Source organism: Peromyscus eremicus, chromosome 2 (genome assembly GCF_949786415.1).
Source record: "Peromyscus eremicus chromosome 2, PerEre_H2_v1, whole genome shotgun sequence".
NCBI lineage: Eukaryota > Metazoa > Chordata > Mammalia > Rodentia > Cricetidae > Peromyscus > Peromyscus eremicus.
This window is the reverse complement of record NC_081417.1, coordinates 7,079,724-7,096,201: the sequence shown is the minus strand read 5'-3', so window position 1 is coordinate 7,096,201 and position 16,478 is coordinate 7,079,724.

Genomic DNA, 16,478 nt, shown 5'->3' with positions numbered 1-16,478 from the left:
CTCATTTATTTAATAACAGGGTAGGTCTTATATACCTGCCTCCCAGCACCCAGTCTGTGTGGTCGTTCCTCATTGGCTGGGTACAATCAGGAACTCTGACAGCAATTGTTGCTAGGCTCTCAGGCAGACTCCAAGTTGGCTCTTTTTTTTTTTTTAAAATAATTTATTTATTTTAATTTTACATGCATTGGTGTTTTGCTTGCATGTGTGTCTGTGTGTCTGTGTGAGGCTGTCAAATCTTGGAGTTACAGACAGTTGTAAGCTGCCATGTGGGTGCTGGAGTTGAACCTGGGTCCTCCGGAAGAGCAGTCACTGCTCTTAACCACTGAGCCATCTCTCCAGTCCCTCCAGGTTTGCTCTTAAGGTTTGCAGTATGTTATGTGCATGCCTTGGCTACTGGTCTGAGCCAATTTCCTCGACCCTGTGGGCCTGTCCTACTATACTTATTGTTGCCAGATGTGCTGTGGAGACACTTAAAAAGGAGAAAGATTAAAAGCACCACCCCACCAATGAAAACATAAGTGAAAATCCAGGAGGGATCAAAGAGAACTTCATTCTCCTTGACAGATTTTGCTGGACCCAAAATGTCTGTCTCCTCATCATTGGATTTCCTATACATATCTGATATGGAAGGGGTGGGAGTGATGAAAAGCTTACCCATCTTTTAGAGGGAAACAGCAATCAAACAACAGTTAGAGAGATGATAGTCAACAGGGGTGGAAATTTGTATCAGACCGTTATGTCTTGTGCTTCATAGGGGACTTCCATGGTCTTTTAGCACAGCTCTATGCGCACATGGTGTCTCTGGACAAGAGATGGCATTTGGGAGTGGAGCCTTGCTTCCACCTCCTGGGGGGTCAATCCTTATGTGGAGATGCTGGGCAAACTGAAACAGAAAAAAAAAGTGCCTTCCTAATGGGCTGGGAAGACAAACATGACAGACAACACAAAAGAAGGAAAGAAGTGGGGGTCCCAATGCTTACCCGCTGAAGGGACTGAACCGAAACACACCATCTTGTGGACACTGCCAAGCACTGTGAGTGAAGGGAGGGAGATGGTCAGAACCTGTGCTGGGAAAGAGAAAGCAACAGAAACCCCATATTCAGATGCCAGATGTTGCTTGGATCCTAAGGGCCCCCAATATTGCTGGATCCTAATGGCTCCCTCGGGGGAGGAGGTGAGAAGGTGCAGCATCAACAACACAGATTGAGAGTCAGTTGAAGGCAAACAGCAAACTTGTTTATTCAATATTGTGGAAGGTCTTATATACCTTCATCCCAGCACCCAAGCTGTGTCTCAATCTGGTAGCATTGATGGGTCATCCCTCATTGGCTGGGCATGATCAGAAACTTTAACAGTACCTGTTTCTAGGCCCTCAGGCAGACTCAGCATGAATGATTAGGAACTCTAAAAGCACCCTCAGGCAGAATCCAGGTTGACTCCTAAGGAAGTATGTAATATACATGCCTTGGCAACTAGTTTGAGCCAATTTTGTCAACCCTATGAGCCTATCCTACTACATAACCCATTGAGTCTCCTTAATCTCCCATTCATACCTTCCCCAAACCCACCTGATCTAGCCCAGGTACCACATTCAGAGTCCTGGCTGAGTTTGGATCCCCCTGACTGTATCCCAACATATCTCCAGGTTTCTGGCAGAACCTTTGCCCCTCTCATGCCACATCCAATCTTTCAGATCTACCCCACACTCCAGGTTGACACCAGGAGGCACAGCCCAGTCCCCTCTGGTCATCTGACTTTATTCAACCCAAGCAATTTATAACCTTCAGGCCCAACCCACCTACATGTTCTCTTATGTTCCCTAATCTGATTTGCCCACATTACACTTAGAACTAGCAAAAGTCTATGTGCCCAAATCTCATTGTAAAAATACAAACAATGTGAAGATCTTCTCTCCCAAACCTATCAGTCAGTCCTGTAGACATGTTTGCCATGGATAATTATTTAGATGAAGCCCAGTATACAGAATGTAAAAGAACAAACATAAGTGTCATCAAAGAATCCAAGGAGTTTAAAGAAGGCACAGGGAAATAGGAATAATTAACTTAAGAAGAATAAGCCCTTGAGTGGTGTACAAGAAAACATAAATGTAAGGCTGATGAAAATGATGAAGACAGTCTAGGACTTGAAAATGGAGTTCAATAAGGAGAGAAAAACATTGAAGAGTACTCAAGTTGAAATAAAGAGGAAGTTGAAAAACCCAATAATTCAACTATAAAACTTGAAGAAAAGCCTTATAAATAGAATGAATCAAACAAGATGGAATATCAGGACTTGAACATAAACTAGAGGATTGAGTCCAAGTAAGCAAGGAATATGAAAAAAAATTTATAAACGAAGAAAAGAAACATACAGTAAATGTACACCATAAAAAAACCCAAATCTTTGAATTATAGGGATGGATGAGGGAGAAGAATCCAAGCCAATGTACTAGAACAGATCTTCAACAAGATCATAGAAGAACACTTCCTCAAACTTAGGAAAGACATACCCATATTCTCTCAACAAGAGAGAAACCATACCTGGTATTAGAAACCTAACCATCTATCCAGGACTAGTGATGTCGTGAATCTTGGGAGAGTAGCCTTCTCCAGAGAATAGCACACAAATTGATTTTCCAATACTAAAAGGTCACCCTTGAAAACATATACATACAAGAAACATTATACAGATAGTGTAGGTTGTATTTATGTATTTAAAAATACATAGATACATACATATATTCACAAACACATGTATCTATATAACAACAATTAATGAAAAAAGAGGCCATGAATTTTAAAGAGAACAAGGATGTGATTTATATTTATAAATAAAAGTGGTTCTAGAAGTCAGTCTACTCTATAAGTAATGTTATAAAGGATAATTTAAATTGGCTATCCTAAAATCTTTTAGATGAATGTTTAGAGGACCTACTGGACTCATAGCCAACAAATCAGGTATAATTGGGTCCACTCATTTAGATAACCAGGCTTATATTTTATGATTTTTTTCAAACCATTAGTTGTTTGTTTGTTTGTTTGTTTTTTGAGACAGGGTTTCTCTGTGTGGCTTTGGAGCCTTTCCTGGAACTCACTCTGTAGCCCAGGCTGGCCTTGAACTCACAGAGATCTGCCTGCCTCTGCCTCTTGAGTGCTGGGATTAAAGGCATGTGCCACCTCCACCTGGCTCAAACCATTAGTTTTATAACTAATTTTAGTTGGACAAAATTGGCTTGAGGGATCAACTTCCCTCGACCCTCTAGCTGTGTTCTGCAAATGTGGCCATTGAAATTAGAGATGGTGGGGTGAGAGCTAGAAACTTACCAGTGTGGCAGGCTTTCTTTTGGGCCATCAACTAGCACCCTAGTCATGACACAGAGACTTATTATTAGTTATAAATACTTGGCCTGAGTGTAGGCTCATTTCTTGCTAGCTCTTGTAACTTAACCTGTTTCTCTTCATCTACATTCTCTTGGGGCTTTTTACCTTTCTTTATTTCTGTATGTCTTACTTTCCTGCTGGCTGGCTGGCAGCTGCCTGGCTTCTGGCCTCGGGTGTGTCCCTCTCTTTCTCTCTTGTTCTCTCTACCTTCTCTCAATTTTTTGAGCCTAGATTTTTCTTCCTACTTATTCTCTCTATCCACCAGCCCCACCTTTCCCCTCTCCTGTCTAGCTATTGACCATTTAGCTTTTTATTAGACAAATCAGGTGCCTTAGGCAAGCAAGATGAAACAAATGTAACACATCTTTACATAATTAAACAAGTGTAGCACAAACACATGTAACACATCTTTACATCATTAACAAAAGCAGCAGAAACAAATGTAACATACTTTCACACAGTAAAGTAATATTCTGCAGGATAAACAAATGTAACACATCTTTGCCTAGTTAAAATTACATTCTACAACATTTCCCCCTTTTTGTCTAAATCAAAGAAAGGTTTTACCTTTAACATAGTAAGACTATACACAATAAGAACAGTTATCAAGTAAGAATTACATTTATAATATCCAGTCCTTTTGTATTTGACAAATTCAGAGAAAATACTCCATTATTAATCTTATCTTGGTAAGTTCAAAGTTTTGTACCTAATTTATCTTATGTCATAACTAAGGAAAACTACCACTATAACCATCTAGTTTTCAATTCCATCAAAGACCCCAGAAGGATATAATATTACCTGAGTAAACAGAAAGTGTAGTGCAAGCCAGTTCCAAAACTATAGAAAAGGCAGACATCTGGCTGCTTGTACAGTCACCCAAGGTTCCTCTGCAACATTAGGGCACCCAATCTTCAGCCTACAGGCCTAGAATATCTGGCAGATTTTTTTTTATGCAGCAGGAATTTTAAAGGACTGTCCCACCATCTTCTGACAAGGTTCAGCAGTCACTTTCTTGTGTGTCCTGCATGTCCAGTTTGTATGATATACTGTCAGCAGTTGAGGCAAAGACAGTTCTTGGCCCAAATGATTAGTTTTGCCTCAGTGAAAACAAAATCCATATGGAGATTCTTCAATGTCCATCATTCTTTTATGAAGTAGATTGGTATAGCCAGAAGCAGACATGTCTTACTGTCATTAAAAGCCTATGTTAACAAAACATTTTAAATGCCCATATTCTGTAAGTCTTTGAAGTGTTTGAAGACTACTCATCTATCTAAAACATATCTGTTTAGCCTTGAAAATACACCTAACATGACTACAAGTTTCATTGTTATAGATGACTACCTGGTAACCCACATTACATTTTTAAAATGTAAAATTTAAGTTTAAAACTTAACATTACATTTTTAAAATGAGCTGCACAGGTACAACACCCTAAACAAAGTAGGAATACATACAGTATAACAAAAAATTTGTATCACTATACCAAAATTCAAATATTTGAGGTTAATGGTTGTCTTTTTATCCCTTATTCTTATGTCCACCTTAAATAATAACAAACATTCACAACACACTGAACAAAACCACCCACCCCACCTCTTGGGAATATTGTATTAAATATATAGTTAAAATAACATACCAGCACAGTTTAACCAACACTGGCATACCATCAGTGACTCCTCTTTTAATGGCAGTAGTATTAAGTCTGTAAGTGCTTAATAGTCTTCTCAAGATGGAAGTTTATCAATGATATCTTCCAGGATAGAATTTCTGGATTCAGTCTTAAGCTGGCTTAGAACTTGCTTTGAGGAAATGTTAGCCCAAACTTAGTAATACAACTTTGGCCCATCTTTTCATCTGACATAACTAATGGCATTCACTGTCAATGTCTTTCTGGTTTTTGAAATAGGCCCTCACCATGTAGCCCATGTTTGCCTTGGACTTTGGGCTTTCTTGCCAAGGCCTCTTGAACACATAGACTACAGGAGTGTGCCATGTGTTCTTAATTTTTATAAAATAATTCAAATATATGAGTTTTCAAAATTTGCAGGAAGAATAGAGTTTAATATTTTGTCATTAACTATAATCTTGACCATAACTTGTTGCCCCCTATATTGTCTATTCAAGCAGAGAGAGGGCTTTACCTGTATGAGTTGTTTTTCTCATTGATGTGACCAAGCATCTCTGATACAACTTGAGGCAGCAAAGATCAATTCTGCTGTGGCTTCAGAAGCTGAGTTCAGGGTCATTTGGTCTTGTGTACTTGGACAGGACATGATAGTGGCAGGCACAGTAGGTAGATGACAGATGCTCAGTTTGTGGCTGCCCTAAAAGTATAGAGAAAGCTGAGAATCAGTGACAAATCACATGTCCCTCCTACCCAGTCTCTAGTGGCATTCTTTCTCCATCTTGGCCCCAGCTCCTGAAGTTTCTGCAACCTCCCAGAATAGTGTTGCCAGTTTGGAACCAAGCAATGAAGCATATGCTCTGTAAAGACAGTATCTATCCTTCCCTAGTGTTTTACAAAGATGGTCCATGGTTACCAGTGGGAACACATGGCTAAGGCATTGGTTCCACCCTAGAGTAACAAAATCCATGTGTCTGAAATGGGTAAAGAGTCCTGTGCTCAGGTAGGAAATGCTGCCTCCAGAACTGAGAGTTGCCATCTCCCTGTTCTAACTGACCAGGCTTCACCCAGTACTGTCCCCACTGAACTTTATTGTGAAATAAATTCCTCAGAGACCTTGAGGGAAACTTGTGGAGAGAAAACACTCAATTTTCTGAAGAATACAGGCACTGTGTATCACATTTCTGCTCTTTTCCTTGAGTGTGGATGGGTCATGGTGTGAGAGGCATGTACTGTAACCCCTCACTCCCTTGACCAAGATTCAACTTCCTTCCTTTCTCCTTGGGTCTAAGAAGAAGATTCCCGTTTTCTTCTTATTTTATCTACTAAGTAAAATGCAAGAGTGCTGTGGACTTTACAGAGATAGTTTTCCTTGTCACTCAAGGCATTGTGAAGCATTCAGTGTCACCTGGGATAATGTTTTTTAGGTCTCACAGCTATGGACAGTTGTCACCTCCCCATTAAATAAAATTTGCTTCATCTTATGGATAAAGTAAAATTTGAAGCTGATCAATCCTTTGGCTTTGTTTTGGTAATTAGCAATTCTGTACTAAATCTGTGCCTATTTGTAATAACTTACAACGTAGGCCATCATGACATCTAAGGTGTTTTCCTTGTTTCTACCTCATTACACACCATCACTTCTCCTTTGTGACAATTTTTTAATGTTTGTGGTAAAAATTTTAAATTGTTCTGTATATACCTTTTGGTAGTATATCTCCTAGGAATAAAGATTTAAACTAAATACCAAATAAAAACAATGGTATATAAATATTTAATTTTGTTATTGTGTTATGTATATATACTTAAAAGTAATTGTTGAATGAATTGTTGAAAATATATCATATAATCTTAGCAAAGGACAACAGATAAAACGAACAATTAATAATAAAACTGGGTATAGTTTCACATGTCTGCAATCCCAATATTCAAGAGGCTGAAAAAAATGGATGGAAAGTTTGAAGCCAATATGGGTTACATAGTAGATCATGTTTCAGAAAAATCCCAACAATTTAATAATCATTTTAGTAGTTGACAATAATTGTGAGATACTTATTGTATGTGTGATTTTTATTTAGTCACCACAAGGAATGCATGAGCTCCATAAAACCACAATTTTTAGTTTACAGATGGACATTGAACTATAGTGAGCACACTGATTTCCTCATATCACCAGGATTCTGAGCATGTTTTACACCCCAGCCCCAGTTCACTAACCTGATATTGCACTAACCTGATAGCTATGGAACTAGATGGCTTCTGCTGCCTCAGTTCCAGGAATTAATTTGCCCTGTGCAATTCAGCTCTTAGCTCAGGTCATATTGTTTTCTGAGATCAAGAAAAAATAAATACCAACTCTTGCTTCACATCCTGGATAAATTCAACTGTGCCTGTGGATTCCTGATGGCATTGTTCCCATAGTCCATTCTGACTCAACATTCTTGCATGGATGGACTATTGAACTTTTCCATTCTTTTCTTTTAGGCTGATTTCTGATCTACCCTGTATGATGAAAGTGGGACTCAGCTTCTTTGAATGATTTCCTCACTCACTCTTGGGATGCACGTGTGTGTAGCAGATTTTAGTAGGTTTGGGGAAGTGAAGAATGATATGCAGAATCTGAAGCTAACATCAGCCATTGGACACTCCTGGCCATAAGTGCCTTTCTGCTGTCTTGTCCCAGGAGAGCTCATCCTCTCCAAAATGTGGCAGCCTTGAGACTCAGCCCTTTATCCTTCTTTGACTATGTGGCCACAGAAGTCAGAGAGTTGTGGCGAGGCCCTATGAAAGGTGCTTCATGCTTTTTGAGTATGGAGAATTTCGTTTTTAAGACAGGGTCTTTTTTGTGATTAGGCTGGCTTAGAGCATGCAATTTTCCTGTCTCAGCTTCTCAAGTGCTATGATGACAAGCATAGGTCATCATGTCTGCCCATGTTTGGAGAAATTGAAGGCAAGCAATTTTAAGATTACTAACTCACAGGCTGATTGTTTTGCCAAGAATGTTGTGGCTCAGGAGTTTTTTCAGGTCTTTCTTTCATAATTAATTTAATCCTTCACCATTTCCTAGAAGAAAGGCATATTTACTTCCAATCCACATTTTGCTATAGTATATTACACTGCAATGTAACCTTCTACCAGGGATGATTTGAAGTATTTGTGTGGGCTGAAGAAAGCCATAGGCTCCTTCTTAAGTCAAGTTATTTAGTTATTTACAGTTCTTTCATCTCTCCATCTTTGAAAAACTATAATTTATCTTTATCCTTGAGAATTTTATACATGTATATAATGCAATTTCCTTCTCCTATTTCCCACAAGTCATTCCCAACATGTACCCCTCCAAACTTCTTGTCTTTTTTTATTTATATATTGATTTATTTATTTCAAGTCCCAATCAGTGCTGCCCATATATGCACAGGTTTAGGGCCATGTGCTGGAGTAAAGAGAACTACCAATGGCCACATCCTCAAAAAACAGTGATTCCCCTCTCAAGCAGCTATCAACTGCCAATAGTTCTTCAGTAAAGAATGAGGCCTAGGGAACATCTCCCTCTTCTCTCCCAGAGTCTTTGAATTTTAGCTGGCTCGATCTTCAGGTGTTGTGCAAGTAATCACAGCTGCTATGAGTTCATGAGTGCAGTAGCTGTGTCATGTCCAGAAGACAGCATTTCACAACAGTACCCTCCATCATCTTCCTCTCATATTGTTTCTACCTCCCTTTCCTTAGCATTTCTCCTGACCTGGTGGGGGCAAGGTGCAAGTTGATAAAGCTGTTCCACTTAGGGTAAACACTCAGTCTCTTATTCTCAGTGCTTTGGCCAATTATGTCTCTGCATTAACTGCTGCCCACTGTGATGCATTTGTCTAATTGTTCTTTTTCAATAAAAATTCGGGAGTCAGATATCAGGGTAAGAACCTTAAAGATCAGCAAAGCAGCAGAGCAGCCATCAGTGACCTCCTGACTCTTCTGTTCCTTCCTCCTAAAGGGCCAAGATCCTCTCTAAGCCCTGCCTTATTACTTCTGCAGTCCTGCACGCAGGGTCCAGCACTGGGTAAGACCATTGATAACTTTCCTCCATCAGCAGTCTGTATAGCACCTTCCAGTGTGAAGGCAATACAGACTCCATCTTAGGGTAGGACCACCATCTTAGACCACCTGCTGCACTCAGTTCTAGGAAGGACCTCAGGAATGTACCATGACAACTTGAACAGATACAGAGCAATATGCTCCGGCAGACATTTTGTCTGCAGTTTATGGCCCTTGAAGATATCTAGATAATCCTGCTGAGCAGTTCAGATAATCCTGTTCAATGGGTTGTGATTCCCCACCAAAAGTCTAACCCAATGGTTTCAAATGTGGCTTCAAGCCAAAAGTCTAGACCAATAGTTTCAAAAAAATCACCTTGCCCCATATCCCTTCTACCCAATCCCAAGCATGTAATTCCCAGCTTATGGTTTTTTTCCTATGAAAACTCTCTACACCTGGGCTTGAGGCCATTGCTGCATTTCCCTCCGTCTGCCATTTGGTGGCCCAGGTTGAACCTGACAATAAAAGGACCCTTATGTGCTTGCATCGGAAACTGGCTCCTTGGTGGTCTCTGGGGGTTTCCCAAAACGGGTACAACACTAGGGCTATGAAAGTTAGCTAAAAGGGAAGGAGTTTCCCTGCTTATTTCCTCTATTCCCTATTGCCAAAGTATTCAGCAATACAGTAGATAGCCAAGGTAATTGGTAATAGCTCTTGATTTTGGAGACATCTGGGGTCTCCCTGACCAATAACTAGCAGTGAAATATACCATTTCTTATAGAGCATTTTAATTGAAGAATATGACTGAATTGTCAAATGATTACTTAAACTGACAATATGTAACTCTGCTGTAATTTGGGATTCTGTGACTAAGCAACTTTGTTGTGCAATGTGCCTTCATTCCCATTTATTTAGTGAGTGTGTTAGCTTTTCATTGCTATAATAAAATACCCAGGATAAGCAACTTAGTAGGAAAGGTCTGCTCTGATTCATGATTTCGGAGATTTCAGTTTGCGATCCATCAACATCACTGCTTTGAGGACCGATAAGAAAAGGGCATTGTGATGGAAGGGCAGGGTAGAGGAGAGATGCCCATCTGAAATAACAGCAGTTGAGAAACAAAGCAAGAGAGCAAAAGGAGAGGCCATGTCTTCACTCTGGTTCTAGTTTCTACCACCTCCCAATAGCACCAGCTGGCATCAAGTCCTTAAGCAGCTGACCTTGGGGGTATTTTAGATTCCAGCTGTGAGAGTGAGAAGGACATTTATTGTGAGTGCTGTCTGCTCTGTTTGCCAGCTTCCATCTGGAGGCTTCCTGAACTCCCAGATTCCTGTCCTCTGCTCAGGAGACTGTTTACCATTGCTGGGCTTGCTCCAGGGCAGTCTGGTATGAGGTGTGTCCTCTAAGAGTCTTGCTTCAAGTGTTGGCCCTGACCTTGTCAAAAGTCTGGTATGTGGCTTGGAACCTCAGTTAAAGTTCCTGTGCAGACTGGCTCTGACAAGATTCTACCTCAGAGATCACTGAGTGGTGCTGTTTGAAGGTTCTTTCTTGAGCCTGGAGGTATTCTGCTGGCCATGTTTCAGCATTGACTCGCAGCTCTTGCTTGAGTTTCCTGAGTGTTCTGGGTCTTTCTCTTTGCAGGCTCAGCAGAGGTCTTTTAATAACTGTGTCCTGAGCTGACAAGGACTCTCCCAAACTCTCTCTCCCTTGCCAGTGTTGCTGCTGCACCCCTTCTGTCTGGCTCTCCAGTTCTTTCAGCTTTTAAAAATTTTCCATTACAGGAGGTATTGTTCAGTTTTCCCAAGCCTGTGTTAAGATACGGCTCCTGGTGGTCTGCTGTCTGTGTCCCCTCTGGGGTAGATTCTAGGCTCTGTCTATTGGTATATAGTTTTCCTAGGGGTAGATTCTACTAGGCTCTGTCTATTGCTTTGTAGATTTCCTTGACCATTTTTTTTTATAAAGCTAGAGCTACTCAGGCAACACCTACCTCTTCTGTTAGCTAATTTAAAGTTTCATTTATTTGCATGCATGTGTGTGCATGTAAATATACTCATGCATGTACTTGTGCCACAGCATGCGTGTTAAGGGTAGAGGAGATCTTTTAGGAGTCAGTTTTCTCCTTCTAGACCATATGAATTTTAGGGTTTGAACTCAGATCATCAGAATCTGCAACAAGCACTTTTATCTGCTGAGTCATCTTGGCAGACTTTCTGAGAGGCACCCCTCCTCAAGTCTTTGGAGATTCTGTGTATCTTCTGCCATATTTATACATCTTTATACATTCTGTGTATCTTCTGCTGTCAATATGAGCTCAGTTTGAAGGAACACAGACCATTGTGATGGGAAAAATGTAATGGCAGGAACAATAGGTGGCCTGCCACATTATGTTCATAGAGAGGAAGCAGAATGACTCTTCTTTTTGATGTTGATTTTTGTGGTGAGCACATACCCCAGTTACGGGGGAGGAACAATCACTCTTGATTCAGACTTGGTATAACACTCATTTATTCACACAATAAGATTACAAGCAATATTTATCCCATCTTCCAAGTGGAAGTGGGAATAACTCTCCAGGTGTACAGGTCCAGACTCGCCACATCTGTTCCTCTAGATCTTGGGTCAACCTTCCTGTGGTCAACCTCATCTGCGCTGAGGGCAGGATCTCATGTTTTGCGGAAGAGTCTTCTCACTTGAGGGTCTGACGAGCTCTGTTGGTCTTGTCTGAGGCTTCATCTTTTATACCCCTTTCTTGATAGGTTTCTAGCCTTATCACTACTTTCACACATAGCTTATCACTACTCCATTTGTGGTTTATTTACTTCATTCTATTGCTTATCACTCCTGACCAGGGTTGTTCACCCTAGGTCTTACATGTTCCTCACAATTTTTATTTTGTTTGAGACAAAAAATCTCATTCTCTAGCCCACATTGACCTAGAATTTATTATATACCTGGGATGGCCTGGGATTAATTATATATTTGGGATGGCTTGAGATTCATTATATACCCACGATGGCCTAGAATTTGTTCTGTTCTTTCTGTCTCAGCCTCTCAGATGCTGAGATTACATTTCTGGGTTATATAGTGATAATTCAAATCCAGATGAATGTTTTAATTTTAAAAATATGGTTTCATAGGAAATAAAAAGTTGAATTCAAAGTTTAACTTTTGTTCATTTGGTATAATGAAGAAAAGGGCCTTTACATATAAAATATATGTTAAATAAAATTCAGTGGCAGAATGGAATAGAAATGTAAGTTCAATGATATCAGTAAAAGTAATAAAAATTATGAGTTGGGTATATGGTTCTGTTGATTGAACGCTTGATTCATATGCAAGAAGCCTTGGGTCTGATACCTTACACTAAGGAACCAACCAACTAACCAACAAATGGAGGCATGAGGCTGCAGTGTTTTCCAGCTGTAACTTTGTGGGCCGCCATCTTGCCCAGCCTGTAGTGCAAGCATCTCCAATCCACCACCGTGGAGGGGGGCACTGCTGTAATTCAGTGGGTGGGGAGTTTTCTTTTTTTGTACAAGAGTAAAAGAAGCCAGTTGAGGCTGGTTTATGAGTACAGGTTGTGAATCTCTAACTCAAAACTCTGAAATTTGAAATGCCCCCAAATAAGAAGTTCTTCATGTGCTGAGATGGTGCAACAACCAGAAAGTTCCACATGTGGTATCTTTCTAAAGTCAAATGTTGGAGCCCTAAAGACACTGCATAAAACACCTGCAGACTGTGTGTGTAACATGTATATCAGACATACATAAATTTGTATTCAGACTTGGGCCTTATCTCTAAGATGTATCATTACATATATTCAAATACTCTAAAATTGGAAATGCTCTGAAATCTGAAGCACTTTTGGATAAGGGACTCTTACTCTGTGTGGTCCTGCTGAATCACTACCCTGGGTTGGCAGTCCTGTGTTTACTGACCTTATAGTTATTTAGTTTTCTCTTTTTTTTCAATATAGTTATTTTTCACTGGGAAAAAAAGCTTTATAAATACTGATGAAAAGAGTCTTATCTCTTTTCTCCAAATGGTTCAATAAATAACTCCAAATATTAAAGAACTTTTCTGAACTATTCCAGGTAAGAGAAAGAAGGAGGAGCAGAGAGCATCCCAGCATCCTTGTTCTAGGGTGAGGGGACTATGATTTGTGAATACAGGTGTAAAGTTGGGAAAATAACTTGAAGAGTCCAGCACTATGATTTTCTGAACTTTGTTAAATGTAGCATGAATCACAATCTTGTTCCTTTGATTTTTATCTTGCTAGCATTTTTTTGTAAGAGGCTTGATCTTGCTTAACAGCTCTTATGGACTGTTAAAGTCATAAGCCTGTTAAAATAAATGAGGACACAACTCTTGGAAGGAACGCTCTGTAGTCTTGAGATCAGGTGATGGTGACCTGATGTTTAAAGTTTTATCATTAGTTGAAAAGTGAAGGTTCCTGAACAACATCTAAATGATGTGTGTAGTCCCCACTCCTGCTCATACACCAGATTCTACCTATTCCTGGGATGCTGGGTTAGGAGATGGTAGAAATAACAAAGTTGAGGCTATTATTTTTCTTTGTGGATTCTCGTTTATACTATTACAATTTAAAAGTTTCCAGTAAGTTAGTTATAAAAGGAAATACAGTCCTGTTAAGCAATGACATTCTCTTGAAAGAAAAGAAAAATATTTGATGAAGTGTTTGCCTGTGTACCTGTGTGTGTGTGTGTGTGTGTGTGTGTGTGTGTGAGAGAGAGAGAGAGAGAGAGAGAGAGAGAGAGAGAGAGAGAGAGAGAGAGAGAGAGAGAGAGACTTGGGATTCACATCTTGCATTTACTAGATAAGCATTCTATGACTGATATATCCCAAACTTCGTTTTTCATTATTTCATTTTGAGTCAGAGTTTTTCTAGGTTGCCTTGGCTGGCCTTCGTCTTGCAGTGTTCTTCTCTCAGCCTGTTGAGTAGCTGGGATTACAGACTTGTGCCACCCTGCCTTGTGTGTTTGGCTTTTTGGTGTCTCCTCTGTAGGCTTCTTCTTTTTACCAGTCCTCCTGGGAAATGCTAGCTCATTCTTCACAGAATCATTCAGGCCTTATCTCCTCTGTGAAGTCTCCTCCCCTCCAAAGCAGTCAACTACCTATTTCTCTGTCAATATTTCAAAGTTTTTACTTTTTTGTTGTTGCAATAACTGTTCATTTTCATGATGCACAGTGGGATGCCTCCAGATGTTGATGCTGTGCACTGGTAACTGCTTGTCCTCTTTTTCTTTTTTCATTACCCCACTGAGTCTAATTTGTGCTGCCCACAGTTGTGGGGCCATCCACCAGGGGACACATCCTTAAAGAAGCCATCAACTGTCAATAACTCCTCAGTTAGGGGTTAGGGCTGGGAGACCTTCCCTGACCCCATGCTAAAATGTTGACTGCTTTGATCTTGGCTAGGTATTGCACAGGCAACCACAGCTGCTGTGAGTTAATATGTGGTCCTGTCATGGTCAGAAAGACACTGTTTCAGTCTGGTTCCCCCTGACTTCTGGCTCTTAAAAAATCTTTCAGCTTCCTCTTCCTGAGCTTTGAGGAGGGTGTGATGTGCACACTCCATTTATTGCTTAGCATTCCACAGATTTTTCACTTTGACCCACTGAGGCTCTCTTCATTACCTGATCTCCACTGCACTATAATAGAATTAAAATATTTGTTCTTTGACAATTTCATGTACATATATAATACATTCTGGCCACATTTGCTCTTCTATCCTTTTCTGTCTTCCTCCTAACCCTACCAACTCCTACCTTCCCACTAAGTCTGCACCCCATTGTCTTATCCTTTGGTTTTGGTTTTGCTTTGTGACTCACCAGGTTTAACCAGGGTCACCTGCATGTGTGTGACTAAGAAACTGTTCACTTGAATATGAGTAACTACCAGTGGCTACATTATTGAAGACATAGAAGACTTCTGTCTCCCAGAAGCCTTTGCCTGCCATTTGTTCCCCTAGCAGGGTAAAGCACCATGAGCCCTTTCCCTATCTGTGACTGAATGTGTCATGTGTGGGCCTTATGCAGGCAAGCACAGGTTTTATGAGCTCATGAGTGCCATGGCCATGTCATATCCAGAAGACAGCATTTCATCACTCTCCTCCTCTTTGGCCAGATCTCACATTATTTCAGTCCCTTCTTCCCTGAGCTTTGGAGGGTGTGATATGGGTGTCTCATTTAGGCTGATCATTCAACACTCAGCTGGCTTAACTGACTGTGTCTCTTGGTGTGTGTTTGCACACATGTAAGTGCACACATGTGTGAAGGATAGAAGATGAACTTGGGGAGTCATTTCTTGTCTTTGAGATAGGATCTCTCATTGGCTCATTGACTCAGTTTGGCTGGCTATTGAGCAAACCCAGAGACCTTCCTGTCTCCAGCTCTTCAGCCCAGGGATTACAAGTGTACCTCAGCACATTTGGCTTTTTATTGTGGATTCTGGGGATCAAATTCAGGGCTTCATGTTTTACTGATTGAGCTATCTCCTCACCCCTTTAACTTGAGTTTTTTAATGAATAAATTCACAAATTACTTGTGGGCTTATTAAGGACATAAAAAATTGGTCTGATTGGCAAATGAAAATGGCATTGTGCATCTCACTAAAATTCATCAACTGGTTTTGGATGAGGTGTTAAATGATAACTAAGAGCTGGCATTGTGAAGTCAAACTGGGATTTTCCAAGCTGCCAAATGAAAGAAAAATGAGTAAGTGTCTTTTCCTCCACCCTCCCCGTAGCTCCTATAACAAGAGCCCCATTCTCTGCTGACACAGCTTGGACAACACACACTCCATGCTGTCACTGACTGGCTGGGGTGATTCTTATTATTTACTTATTTTTGATTTAATTAATTAATGTATTTTACATTCCAACTGCAATTTCCCTTCCCTCCCCTCCTCCCACTTTCCCTCATCCCACCTCAATTCACTCTTTCTCTGTTTCTGTTCAGGAAGGACAGGCCTCCCATGGGTATCAACAAACCATGGCATATCAAGTTGTGGTCAGACAAAGCACCTTCCCTTGTATTAAGGCTGGGCAAGGTGACCCAGTATAGGGAATAGGTTTGAAAGAGCCAACCAAAGCATTAGGGACAGCCCCTGCTCCCATTGTTAGGAGTCTCTTAAATAGTCGAAGCTACACAACCGTCATCTATATGTAGAGGACCTACGTGGATCTCACACAGGCTGCTGGTTGCTCGTTCAGACTCTGTGAGTTACTACGAGCCAGGTTAGTTGTTTCTTTATGGTTTCTCATTTTTGTTTCCTCTGGCTCCTACAATCTTTCCTCTCTCAGGATTCCCCAAGCTCTGCCTAATGCTTTGCTGTGAGTCTCTACATCTGTTTTCATCATTTACTGAAGACTCTGATGACAAATGAGGTAGTCATCAATCTGATCACAAGAGAGGGCCAGT